This window comes from Atheta coriaria, unplaced genomic scaffold, assembly GCF_025399875.1.
Source record: "Atheta coriaria isolate IRGN ID8LTWV9N9 unplaced genomic scaffold, Caltech_Dcor_3.1 hic_scaffold_13_pilon, whole genome shotgun sequence".
Lineage (NCBI taxonomy): Eukaryota > Metazoa > Arthropoda > Insecta > Coleoptera > Staphylinidae > Dalotia > Dalotia coriaria.
The window spans coordinates 114,026-127,088 of record NW_027045455.1 but is presented as its reverse complement, the minus strand read 5'-3'; positions in this window follow the sequence as shown (position 1 = coordinate 127,088).

The window sequence follows — 13,063 nt, the reverse complement described above, 5'->3', positions numbered from 1 at the left end:
AAGTAGATATAGAAAAAAAATAAGTAATTAATTAATGTTATCATATTATGCGCATGCGCAACAAAAAATTATTCGGAATTTTATTTCAAAGAAATGAAAATATCTTTTCATGCGCTCTAGCGCCATTTGGTATTCAATTATTTAGCTACAACTATTTCTAAATGTCTATATCAACTTTCAACCCTTATTTAACACCCTTAAAACCATAATTCTAATAATTTTAATAATTATTCTTCTATTCGAGACAAAGACAAATCCAAAAAATCATAGATAATCAAAATCTGTCCAACCGTTCTTGAGTTATAAACGTTGTAACTAACACAACTTGTTTTCTTTTATAAATATAGCTATAGCTATACCTATATAGATTTTTAAAAGTATGACATTCGGATTTTTTCTTCCGTTCATTGTTCTAGCATGCCACACTAATAGTAACCTAGCAAAAGGGGCGGCTGGGTGGACATACCACGTCCTAGCATGATATATCCGTGTCATTACTCGCGTATCTGTCTCAACATCTCGCACGACATCCTCACGCACGCTGCAAAGGCGCAGAATGAGTCGTGCTGTCCTCGCTGGTTATCAAGTACGTGATTGCTCACACTGGCGCTCATTTTCACGTGCGTCTTCAGCAGCGGATTGTGAAATAAAACCCTGGAACACGGGCATGTCGTGCAACGAAATGACAATGGACAATGTTTGTATTCATGCACACAACAATAAAATGCTAAAGATATAAACATGAAAAATATTTTATTTATAGACGTTTACGAGTAGTATGATCGTGCTCAACTACGACAAGGGTTAATATCAACCGAATAGAAGCAAAAGAATATTCTAGTTCTGATAAGAATAATAAAAATATAATTTCTACATTGTTTTATTGTTGTTAAAAAAATCAATTAGAAAGAGTAGCGAAAGTAATTTACGTATGTGGATCATATACCTACGAGTATTCCTTATATTAGTTAAAGGATGAACGGCGTCTAATTTACATCTTAGCGACATAAAACGCGATAAGCATCTCACGACCGAAAAGGGCGCGGGCAACTCATTTGAGCTGGAGTCACTCGCTGGACGCTTCGCCAGCAAAGATAAACACATTGTTCGTGTGTGCGTGTGTCGTGCGGTTGTGGGGGGTGGCATGCGTGTATAAGTGAATTACTTGGGAGCCGACGGCGTCGGTGCGCGAAGGTGCGGTTCCCGCGAGATGACCTCCTAGGAGCGGCCCGTCAGACGGCAGTCTTGCACCCTCGGGAGGGGGCGGCGGAGCGCTCGTGCGTCGCCAAGTATGCGAAACGCATGCACAAGGCGGCTGTCAACAGCGGCGTTTTTTTTTTTTTTCGTTGTAATGTAAAAGTTACACGCTCATTCCAATAAAGGCGTGTTGCTTAGTTACTACTCGGGGACCTGTTAAATTATCTCGTCGCGTTTGTCGTTGAATTTGTTACAACAGAAAACTGGGTGGTTTCATCAAACAGGGAATATTTGATGAATTTATTGAAAATTCTTGTGCACAGGTGGGAATCGTATGGGATATTTTTTTCAGACATACTGTATTTTCATTAAATGCTATTCTTCTTAGAGGAAGAAAATACAAACGATGAATGAGCACTTTTACTTCGCATGCACGTGTAATTAATTAACGTCCATTATGCGTGCAAAGTGCCAAGACGTCGGAATTCATTCTATTCATATTTATTCATAATTAATCGACGCAAATGCTAACAGATATCAGTGACTTTTTAGTTATTTAAAGAAACTAAAATTTGATATTAAAAAATAACAATTATAGAAGCTTATTGATGTTTTTGTTAAAAATAAAAAAACTATAAAAATACTTATAAAGTAATATATGATATATTACTGAAGCTAAAGCATAGTGCGTCTGGTTAAGGTTAATTAATTACCAAATAATACGCGCCCAGCTCTTTATTTCCACTCTTTATCGCTATCCGAGCGGATTCAGGGGCGGCTCGCGGCGCGCTTCCAATTTGTTTGATTAAATAAATAAGCGTGTGCTTTACAAACATTTTCTGCATAAATTGTTTCGCCCCGAGTATCAATTTCTACGAATAAAGTTTAATCGCATGGTTGATAGTAAATATAATCAATTCGTTTTATTTTTTATTGAGAGAACCACAGCTACGGCTAAACCTATATAGCAAAAAATATTAAACTTACTTAAATATATTTTACTTTTGAAAAAAAAATTAATTTAATATTAACGGTACGATTAGTAACAGTTTGTCGAGTGTAGTGTATCTACCCACCGACTGTCATTTTTGCCGTTTTTAAATTTCGATCCTATTTCGCACACAACAATGACAAACCTGATGGTATAACGGAAATTGAAACTTTAATCAATTATACACCAAAGAAAAAAAAAAGCTGAAAAACGAAACGGTTACTAATTTGACTCATCTAGTGAAACGAAAGGAAACGTTTAACTGTTTTCGGTGAGACGCGAAGACGTTTCAAGATGTTCCGGGGTTAAGGCTAGCAAAAAAATTAATGAACACGTCAGAGGTAATAAACTCTAACCACTTAAGATTATGACAAGTGCAGCCATCAACGCATCAAACCGATACTACGTTTTTGTTTGATTGCTACGTTTCGGAAACGTGATGTGGAGATGCGAGCAACACATCAACCATATGTTCGTTGTTTTATGTACCTTTGGAGAAAGGGCATGAAGGGCGGTTGGAAGATGTCTTTTGGGTTTTAATTAACTGAAACTAATACTAGTATTTTTTACTAAAATAAAAAATGGTAATTGGAACTAAAAAAACTGTTTTTAATAAAATTTGGGTTAAAAAAACAGTAAAATTGAGTCAAAATGTGTTAAAAACCAATCAGAAAAATTAGTCAACACTGACGTCACTTCCCTGGTGACATGACAGGCAGCGCCACGCATTTTGGCGCAAAATTTAAAAAATACGAACTAAAATGCAATTTTTTACTGATTAAATCTAAAATTTCGTCATAAATATCATATTTACAATTAATACCAAACATTTCAACACATTTTAACAAATAAATCATAACCACTTTATAAATAAAATTATTGCAATGTTTTTAATAAATCCGAAGCAATTATTATAACCAATATCTATCACACCAAGTGTTATTGATTTTGCTATTAATATAAAATGAGTATAATATTGACTGACATTTATGAGCTGTTATCTGCTAATGTAGAAAGAAACATCCCTCTTCAAGCGCGTGTATGACTTTTTCCATTGCCGTATTATATTATATCACCGGTGCGAGTGTCTACAGAAAGCAAATATTTTGCGTCGATGCACCATATGGTCCAAATCACATCGTTATCAGTCAAGATAAACACCTACAAGCCCACTTTTCCTACGCGTGGAACTTGTAGATCGCAATCGCTCGTTTTTCCCCTTTTTCGGCCTGCGCGCACACAAACACGCCGGCGATAAACGCACGAATTAATCGCTGAACGTACGATTTTTTCCTTTTTAGCGCCTCGTTTCGCTTCGCACTTCGCTTGTTTGAGCACACATTAAGGTGTGCGCACAGTGCGCACATGAGCCCTTATGTGCGCCTCATTAATATTTGTTTGCCTGTGTATGGTTGGCAGCGTGGGTGTGTGTGCTTGAACGCACTATGCAAGGCAACAAAACCGCGCGCGCTTTCGATTTATTGCCAAATCATGAAGTCGCCGGCGTGCGTTTTCGACGCGTGAGTAACGAACGTCCATGGCATGTAACGATATCGAAGGATGGATGTACCCACACACGCATGTACGCGTCGCCGTGTGCGTACGGAGATACATGCGTTGCCAGTTACGAGTGATTAATAACCGCATGCGAGAGTTAAGACTGATATATTAGTTCGATATGAAGTATGCGCGCGCGTTTGGTGCTGGTGTAGGTAGGTGCTGGGTATATGTTCGGCGCGATGTTTGTGCCTTCGTTTCGCTGTTTCGTTATTACACGACGCGCACAGGGCCATACGTTATGTGCGTATGTGGGGATGCGTTTCGATATTCGCACGCGGCGTGCGCCATGTGAAATGATGTGCGATGATAAAACGCAAACAGCGTACATTAGCACAATACACGCCGGTGATATTATACGCATTGGGGGCAAGTGGTAAAAGGTGCACGAAGGAGGTTCCTTCAATTTGCCAATTAAGATAGGCGATGAGGAAACGTGTGAGTTTCACATGTGTCATGCTAAGATCACGCAAATTGTGATACATTAATGCAAAAACATTAAAATATAAAAATAAAAATAATTTTTTGTTAAAAAAAAATTTTTTTTCTTAAAAAAAAAAACAAATTAAAATTTATATCCTTTTGGTTTATTGTTGAGAGCTATTAACAGACAAAAGCAATTTCTTGTAAGTGCATCGTGATCTTTAAGTGTTTCGCGTCCGCTATCGCCAGCCATAAAGCGAGATTCAATTCAAATAAAAGATTAACGACAAACCACTAACGCGTACGGATTTTATTTCGTGCCAATATTATGTTGTTGCTAGAAGGGTGGGTGCAATATTTGATGTATGTTGTGTTGTGAAATATCAGCGGTTGAAACGTGCGAATTGAAAGGCCTAAACAAAGCACGGTTCTAACGTGCGTTAACGCGAACGCGCGATCGTCTGAAATTGTCGGGCGGGTATGAAAAATTCGCTGGGTATACTACGCAGCCGAATCGCTTTGAATGGCAATCGAAGCTGTCAGCACAACGTACGAGCAGGAGCAGGAGCAGGAGCAGTGTTTGCGGGGGCACAATCACTTTTCACCCCTTATTTATTAACCGAAATCAATGTTGAGGTAAATCGGGAAGCGCCGATACGGTCAAAACGAGAAAAAGTACGTTGACATTTATGGTATGTCTAATTCACCCACCACCAGCAATTCCTGCTGTGTATTTGGATGTAACCCAGCTTGCAAACAGAGTAATTATTATATAATTTATTATCAGCTCCACAAAGTGAAGAAATTTATTTTATGCGTATTTCTGTGATTCCAGAAGTGTTTTGTAGAAATTTAGGTGAAATCTGTCGAATATTGTTGTACGAGAGACGTGTACGTGTATAATGCGTTGACAGAAAAGCCTGACGGATCGCGGAGGTCACGCCACACCAGCCCCGTTGGTGGGTAGAGAGTCCAACGTGGCAGCTTTTGTCCAAATCCTCAACCATAGCATCATCCTCATCCTCCTCGATATTTCGGGATTTTTTTCAATTTTTCGTTTGGTTTTGTTCCATTCGAGCGTGTCGCCCGAGCCCAGCAATACCCAATAACACACATCATGCCACCGTCGAAAATGTGCGTTTTATGCGTGTGCTTTCGCGTGTTTCCTGTCATTACGCATTTGTTCTTTGTTTGTGCGCTCGCGCTTTGTGCCAGCTTCAAAAAAATTGAATTACGCAGAACATACCAAAGCGCAAAGACGAGTTATTTATAGATTATAATCGAAAAAAACGCGGAGAAAATTTGATTAGCAAGTGAAGCTGAGTGACAGGAGCGATCCTGGTTGGAGGGATAGCCTTGGTTTTGTTTGGTGAGTGCTTAAGAATTGTGCGCACGGCGGGATGCAAAGTGCTACAAGAAAACTCCATAAGACCATTACCAGTCAACCTTGAGAAGGAACTAAATGTTGAGCTATTATGGTCGTAAGTGCTGAAATCGATATCAGGACCAACACAATAAGAAAATTTGAAAGAAAGTAAAAAAAATAAAAGTTACAGGAAAAAATAAACTACTAGCTTTTGCCCGCGTCTTCGTTCCGGTAGTGTTTAATAAAAATGTAATTCGTTTTTAATCTCTTGTTCTAGATATAGTATGTGTCAATTTTATCAATAAGATTCGTAATTTTATTTTAAAGAAATTAATTATATAAAGAATTGCTAATAATGCACTTCAGCGCGCCATCTCGGATTCAACTATTTAACTATAACTATGATGGAATCTCAATGCCAACTTTAATCCTATAGAAAAAGGCCGTCTTTAGTGTTTTCGAATTTTTCTCGCCGTAAAAACCATCCTTGGACTTAAACAAACATTTAAAAAAAAGAATTGGCCAAATTGGTCTAGGCGTTGCTGAGTTATGCGCTTACTAACAGATTTTGCTATTCATTTTTATATTATAGATACGTCTATAAGTTGGTCATCTCTCCCCTCTCATAGGGGACTATAAACTACTCTAATCCACAAACTCATCCGTTCAGAATGAACAAATTTTTAAAAGTAAATTTTTCCTTTTTTTCCTTTTTCCTTCCCTAATATCGAAATTTCCTTCATGTTCCCCACGCATAAGTTGTACTTGTTCGTGTATTAAACATAAACTGGAAACTAATGCCCAGCGAGTTAAGAATTTAGCGTGCGACTGACCGAAACTCCGTTCACTTGGTTCGCTCATGGCGATTTGCCTTTCCGCCTTGCCAAGTCACCCTCACTTGCAACTCGCTACCCCTTCGCTCTACGCACCTATACAACTACTATGAGGGAGCAGCCCAGTCTCCGAGAGCTAATGTAGCATACTTTGGACTTATAGTTTATACTTCGTTCCACGCTCGGACTTGACTGTGGTGTACAAAATGCTGATTAGAAAACGAGCGCCGAACAGAGAGCCAAACTTACTCCCTTGTTATCGGAACTAATAAACGCCGGCAGCGTTTGGTGAGGATTGAGTTAACAACTTGCCCACGCGGATTCCCTTTCATACAGGTAGACGAGATGACCACAACCTTCTTGATTGTTGACCAAGTAGCTATCAGAAAAATAAAAAAGTGGAATTTTTGACTGATTGAGTGTAATTATGCGATGCGGTGAATCTATGCGTTGTATAAGATAATCCATGGATTTGTGCGCGTCTGGCAATTAAAGCCCCCCATGCTCTGGACGCATGGACAAACGCGGAGTGACGTCTCGTTGCGATTCAACGGACTCGTCTCCGAATCGATGGGTTAGTGTTAATGAATGCAACGGGTATTTGCATCCGCTAAACCTAATCGAAACCTATTGCAATATAATGTCTCACAAATTGATTTGTATCAAATCTGAACATAAAATTCAGTCATTTATAATTTTTTTCTAATTTAGAGCTTAATACTCATTAAAATAAACTAAAGTTTAGACGTTAATCCTTGGTCATCGTCTGGTATCGAGGGTTGAAGATAAGACCACGTTAAGACAATTATTGCGCTCATAACTGTAATTGCTTATTACGAGTTGGACTCCTTGATGCAAAGTGAGTCGTTCACTCACGAGCAATGTGAAACAAGTGAGCAACTTTGTAGGGTTCAAGATTATGATAAGGATTTAAACGGTTCTAGGGTGTCTCCAAACTCAAGAGGGTAAGTAACCTACGCTTATCTTAATAAACAACTCTGTCGTTATTCCTAGACGGTTGTCGACTAAATTTACTACTAGAAACTAAATTTTAAAATAAAATAAAATTTCCGTGCAAAATTCAAAAACAGAATGAAAATGAGAAAAGTTATTTGAGGATTGTACAGTAATAACTCAGCAAGTTGAGTCATTATTAGCAAAAGTCTTTAAAGTCTTTAATATTGTTTAATATTCAAGTTTGATATTTTTTCCGCATGAGTTTTGTGCGATTGCATGGCGCGCCGAAGTTCATTACGAAGCATATTCTTTCGTAATACCCTTTGCTTTTTAAGCATCTTAAAAGTTCGTCTCGATGCGCAAGAGAGCCGAGTGAGCAAACGAAAGAAATGCGGAAAGGATTAAAAACTAAATAAAGCGCTCTTGCTGCGACTGCGAGAAGTGGCCGGTAGAAAGGGTTAATGTTTGACTTAATCTTTGAACAAAACGACACACAAGGGAAAAACGACTTTTTGAACGAGAAATTGCGAGGAACTTGTTTCATTAAAAAGTACTTTACGCACATTGTTCGACTCGCATATAGATCCTAATTTCACAAAACGCAATTTAATTAATTTTCTATTTTATACTGCAAAACTTAGAATTTTTTTCCTCTACAAATAAAAAAATATATTTTTTAGGCGTTTTAAAGATGCTAAGAATATGAAACGTAATGTTCATTTGTTAACGCTTAATAAAAGTTAGGACAGTCCCCGTTGGTGTTCCGAAAGTTCGTATTCTTTGTCGGATTAAAACGTCCGGTGCTTTTAAAATTAATGCGCGTACTCTTTTGCGGACTCCTCGCCGGTCGACGCGACTTTGGGGAAATTAACAAAAGACGCGAACACAACGAGCATACAATACGCATCCCTCACGCCAGTAAATGTAAACGCGCGAACGGCTGTCTGTATGTGTGAATACAAAGTTCGAGGGTGAGCCATAAAGAAGTTGAGGTCATTTTCGTACGATTATTCTTCACATTCAAAAGTCTAAAAATACACCAATCTTTATAAAATTTAAATAACTTATTGTAAATATATTTAGAATATATTTTAAGAACATAAATATAATATGTACCAAAAAATATGCCTAGTGACCCCATTTCGATCGACTAATAATTCATGCAAGTGTTTGCCCTATGCGTAGAACTCATCCCTTTCTGCTAAAATTCGTTCGATTGCTATCGTGCACGCGTGCAACTTTAGGGTTGCTTACTGCACACGCAAATGAATGTGCTTTCGGTTCATCGACGAGAGGGGCTTGCAACGCAGTTATCTTCTTAGGAGGGATGAAAAATCGATTGACCATTGCTAGTTCCACCTCCAAACTTATTTTAACTCAAAAAAAAACTCAATATTTTCCTAATAACATACTGCATTCATAAAAAAAAGATTAGACAATAAGCTTAGTATGATTAAGCACATAAGATAGATAATAATATTTACCATAACCGCGTGTTTGCGTTATATCTATTGTCAATAAATGTTTGCAGCCCTCGACGATGTCATTACACCTACACGTGTGATGATAATATTATTTCATCCTATCTAATGTACATAAATAAAGTGGCAATATGTCGAAAGACGAGACGAGGGCACCTCCAAGTTTACTACTGACGCGTATAACAAATGGTGAGGCGTTTGATGATGTGCAGATTACGATGCGATGCGATGTATTCGAAAACATCGCGTAAGCACACACTCGAAACAATTCTCATAAAATCTCGGTGGAAAACTCACCGCGAGCGCAAAGATGAAAAAGGTGAGAGATTTTATAGCGGTTATATGTAGAGCATAACCTCAGCGAGTGCCACTGCCATCGGAGACGCGCATAATCGTAAAATTTTTATTTTTATGCTTTAAGAATACGTACGCTGACGATCGAGGTTATATAACTGGCTATAAGCGTAAATAAGAATTGCAACTTGATGAGGAATCGAAAAATAAAGCAAAAGTTACTTTTTCTTGCAAAATAAAACAATATTTTGTGAAATATTAGCCAAAAACACATAAATTCAACAGTGACGTTAAAAAATATGCTTGTTGGTTGTAAAAAAGTGTCACCACCTTCGTTTTTAATATTATAGTAATTAATAAAGTGTATATTTGGACGATTTAATGTTCTAAAAGAATTTTTTCGCGGAAACAAACGAAAGTGTGAGTAGTGTTGTAGCATAATGCCATCTATGTTCGATTAGTAAAACCTAAACAAAACGTGGGGTGCGCGCCGTGCGCTCTCACCAAACGCCAAACTAGTTTCGTCAAAGTGTGTGCGTCCTGTGTTAACTACCAAAGCACCCCATTCTCAACAAGGTCCTGCTTCAACTAATGCACGCGCGCAATGAAAGTTTCGATTGTGGCGACGCGGTCCGCGTGCGTCGGCAAACGCCCGAACCATCCGCGGCATTCTATTGTGTTGCACATTCCGCAATTTTCACAATGACTACAACACAAAACACAAAAAAACAACTAAAATCTATACACAAAAAAGCGCGCACAATAAAAACAAAATTTTAATATTAATATTTATAACAAGACAGATTGCCATAAATATATCGATATTTCCGCCCAAATATTTTATCAATAGTTCGGATATATTTCTGGATCTGACTGAGGGCAAATTAAAAATATTACCGGTAGCAACGGAAACATATTAAACATGCACCCAATCTATGCAGCGTCCAATTCGAGTTGCCGAATTGCCGAACGTGAAAAACAAATGAACGCTGGCAGTACGCATACACGCGGGTTGCCTATGTGTGTGCGTCTATGTCTATCCGGTGTGGAGCTGTAGAGAAAAGAGGAATATGGCTTCAACAAATAGATTGCAAGTTAGATTAAACGCAGGATTCTGCTCGATAAAGCCGCTCTGCGTGCGCGTATCCACTGTATGTGTGTGTGTGTTGGTGTGTGTGGCGGTCGCGGGTGAAGGGCGAGGGACGCGCGCCGCCGACGAGAGCACGTTCCGCGTGTTCGTTCGTTTTGCCTTGCGACCCCTCTTTTGCACACCGCGGTCCTAACCGCCATTCATATTAGTGTGCGTGTTCGGCCTCTACGCGCGACCCCAGCGATGGCAGAGCACCCTTAGGAGCGCTAATATTCTCTCTTTGCGCCCCGCCGCCCCGAGCGCGGGAGCCGGGGCCGTTTGTCGAACGAGCGCAAAATGAGAAGCCGAGATGAGTTCGATTAAAACAATGGATGTAGGATGTTGCCCGACCAATGGGTGGGTCCGGCTCAAGTGAGCTGCGAATAGTTTCTCTCTTTTCAGGAGGCGGCCGCGAGACCAAAACCGTGCCATCGAAACATTTCGGTACATTTAATCGACATAATAGACCAACTTATACATTCGTGCGGAGCAGCATCCATAGAAAATGTTCAAATTCAAAAGTGAAGCGGAATTGCGCCGTTATCCTTGATAATTTATTTTTATACGATATAATTACTTTTAATAAGACTTAAATAATACCTACCTGTTTGTTAAAAAAAATATTTTTCTTAAAAACAAAGAAAATAAACAAAAAAAATCGAATTTTTTCGTGTTTTACGACTTCCTAGAGTAATTTCCTCTAAAAATGTTTGAAAACTAACCTAAAAGTTTTTTGTCAGCGCTCGACAAATGCCCAAATTTATAATTACTTTTAATAAGACTTAAATAATACCTGTTTATTTAAAAAAAATATTTTTCTTAAAAACAAAGAAAATAAACAAAAAAATCGACTTTTTTCGTGTTTTACTACTTCCTACAGTAATTTCCTCTGAAAATGTTTGAAAACTAACCTAAAAGTTTTTTTGTCAGCGCTCGACAAATGCCCAAATTTATTTAGTGTACACCGAAAGTTTTTATCCGTGATATTTTATATGTGGATGCAAGAAAATAGCATTAAGCGGCGATTCGTCGACGGTAACGTCCATTTGGCGTATTTGCACTGAAACCGAAGCTGCGTCTGTTGAAGCCTTTGTTTCGGCGTTTTCATAGACAAGCTTTACTGGCCATACATAAAGTTCATACACATTCACAATTTCATTATCATAGCATATTATAAATTAAAAATTTCCCTGCTGTTATTACACATTACACGTATTACATATTGCATTTTCAGCTGGATTTTTTCGCGTTTTATTTTTATACCATTACCTAGCATGAAGCGCTCAAAAAATCCGACAAAGTTTTTCATCATATCTTTATGCGTGTAATTTTTTCGGCAGTTTTACTACCTGTTTATGTGTGGGTGGAATATTACATATAAATACACTTGCACCAATACAAGGATTGTTTTTAGTAGTTTTTTGTTTCGGGTGTTTTTTAATGCAAGTTTTTAGTTCTTGCTGTTATTATACGTGCACTCCGAGTAACATCGGCTCTATTTTTCGTAATTATTTTAACTGCAACGGGCGTATGACCTGCTAAAATGCACATTATGTATTATGTATGGTTTTATGTAGGGTAGACTGGGTACGGTAGTACCAGGGGGCCGGTAGTACCAAAGCAAATATCTCGTGAACAGTTGAGCACAGCCCTATGCGTTCAAGGAGTGATAGTAGCCGCATACAAGTTGAAGTATGTAAGTTGTAAGTTGAGTCACACAAAGCCAGTTACACGCGTGTAGGACGTGTTTTTGATTTTTTGAGATCAAAAGTAAATATTTGATGATGAATTGTTTTTAGTTTTTAAAGCTTGTCTTGCGTGTTATATTATAGGTGTGTGCTTATTGAAAATAAATGGTTTTTGAAGAATAAAGGTATGTTAATCAAATTCTTGTATCCCTCTTATTTTTTTTATAATCAAATATAATTTGGAAAATGTCCACATGGGGACGGTTGTACCAAATAATATGGGGACAGTTGTACCGGTACAAACGACCCCATCATTTGCATTTGGCAAAGACCTGCGCACCATCTGTGCTATTGAATTCTTCTTCTGCATTGCATGCCATTTTCCCAAGAATTCCTAAGATCTTATTTTTATTACTTTTCTATTAGTTTGCAGTTTTTTATTTTCCAACTTTCTTGCTGTCATAAACTACCCTTAAAAACCTAATCCCGTGTCGGACTTAGGCTGTAAGGCTGATAATTATAAATATATTAAGAATAAAAGTGGCAAAGTAGTAAAAAGACATAAACCACTGCCTCAAAACGACGATTCATCTGAAGACGAGGATTGTTTCTGTATTATATGCCTAGATACATACACCAAGAGCAAGCCGGGAGAACAATGGGTTCAGTGTATTGACTGTAAGAACTGGGCTCATGAGCAATGCACTGGCGGAGAACCCAACTATGTATGCAATAATTGTGATTCCCACTAATTTAAGACATTTAAGTATAATTATAAGTGTTTTTCTTTTATTTAATAAATACGTTTATTGTAATAAATAAGTTTTATTTCTGTATGCGTACAATCGACCCACCCTCTGGTACAACCGTCCTGAGGTCTGAGGTCGGTTGTACCATTTTCACCCACAACAAAATTTAGATTTATGAAGGTACTTGTAAACTTGAGGGATTAAAAATTGGGCAAAACGTAGCCAGATGATTAGGCATTAAACTATGACAAGTACCATTGGGCTAAGTAAAATCCTATTAAGCCTACAGGCAAAATCTAAAAAATGGTACAATGTACCCAGTCTACCCTAATGTGAAACATACATTCGAAGAGGAACTACCGAAAAAATTTCATATTTTTAACGGAAATTTATTTTTA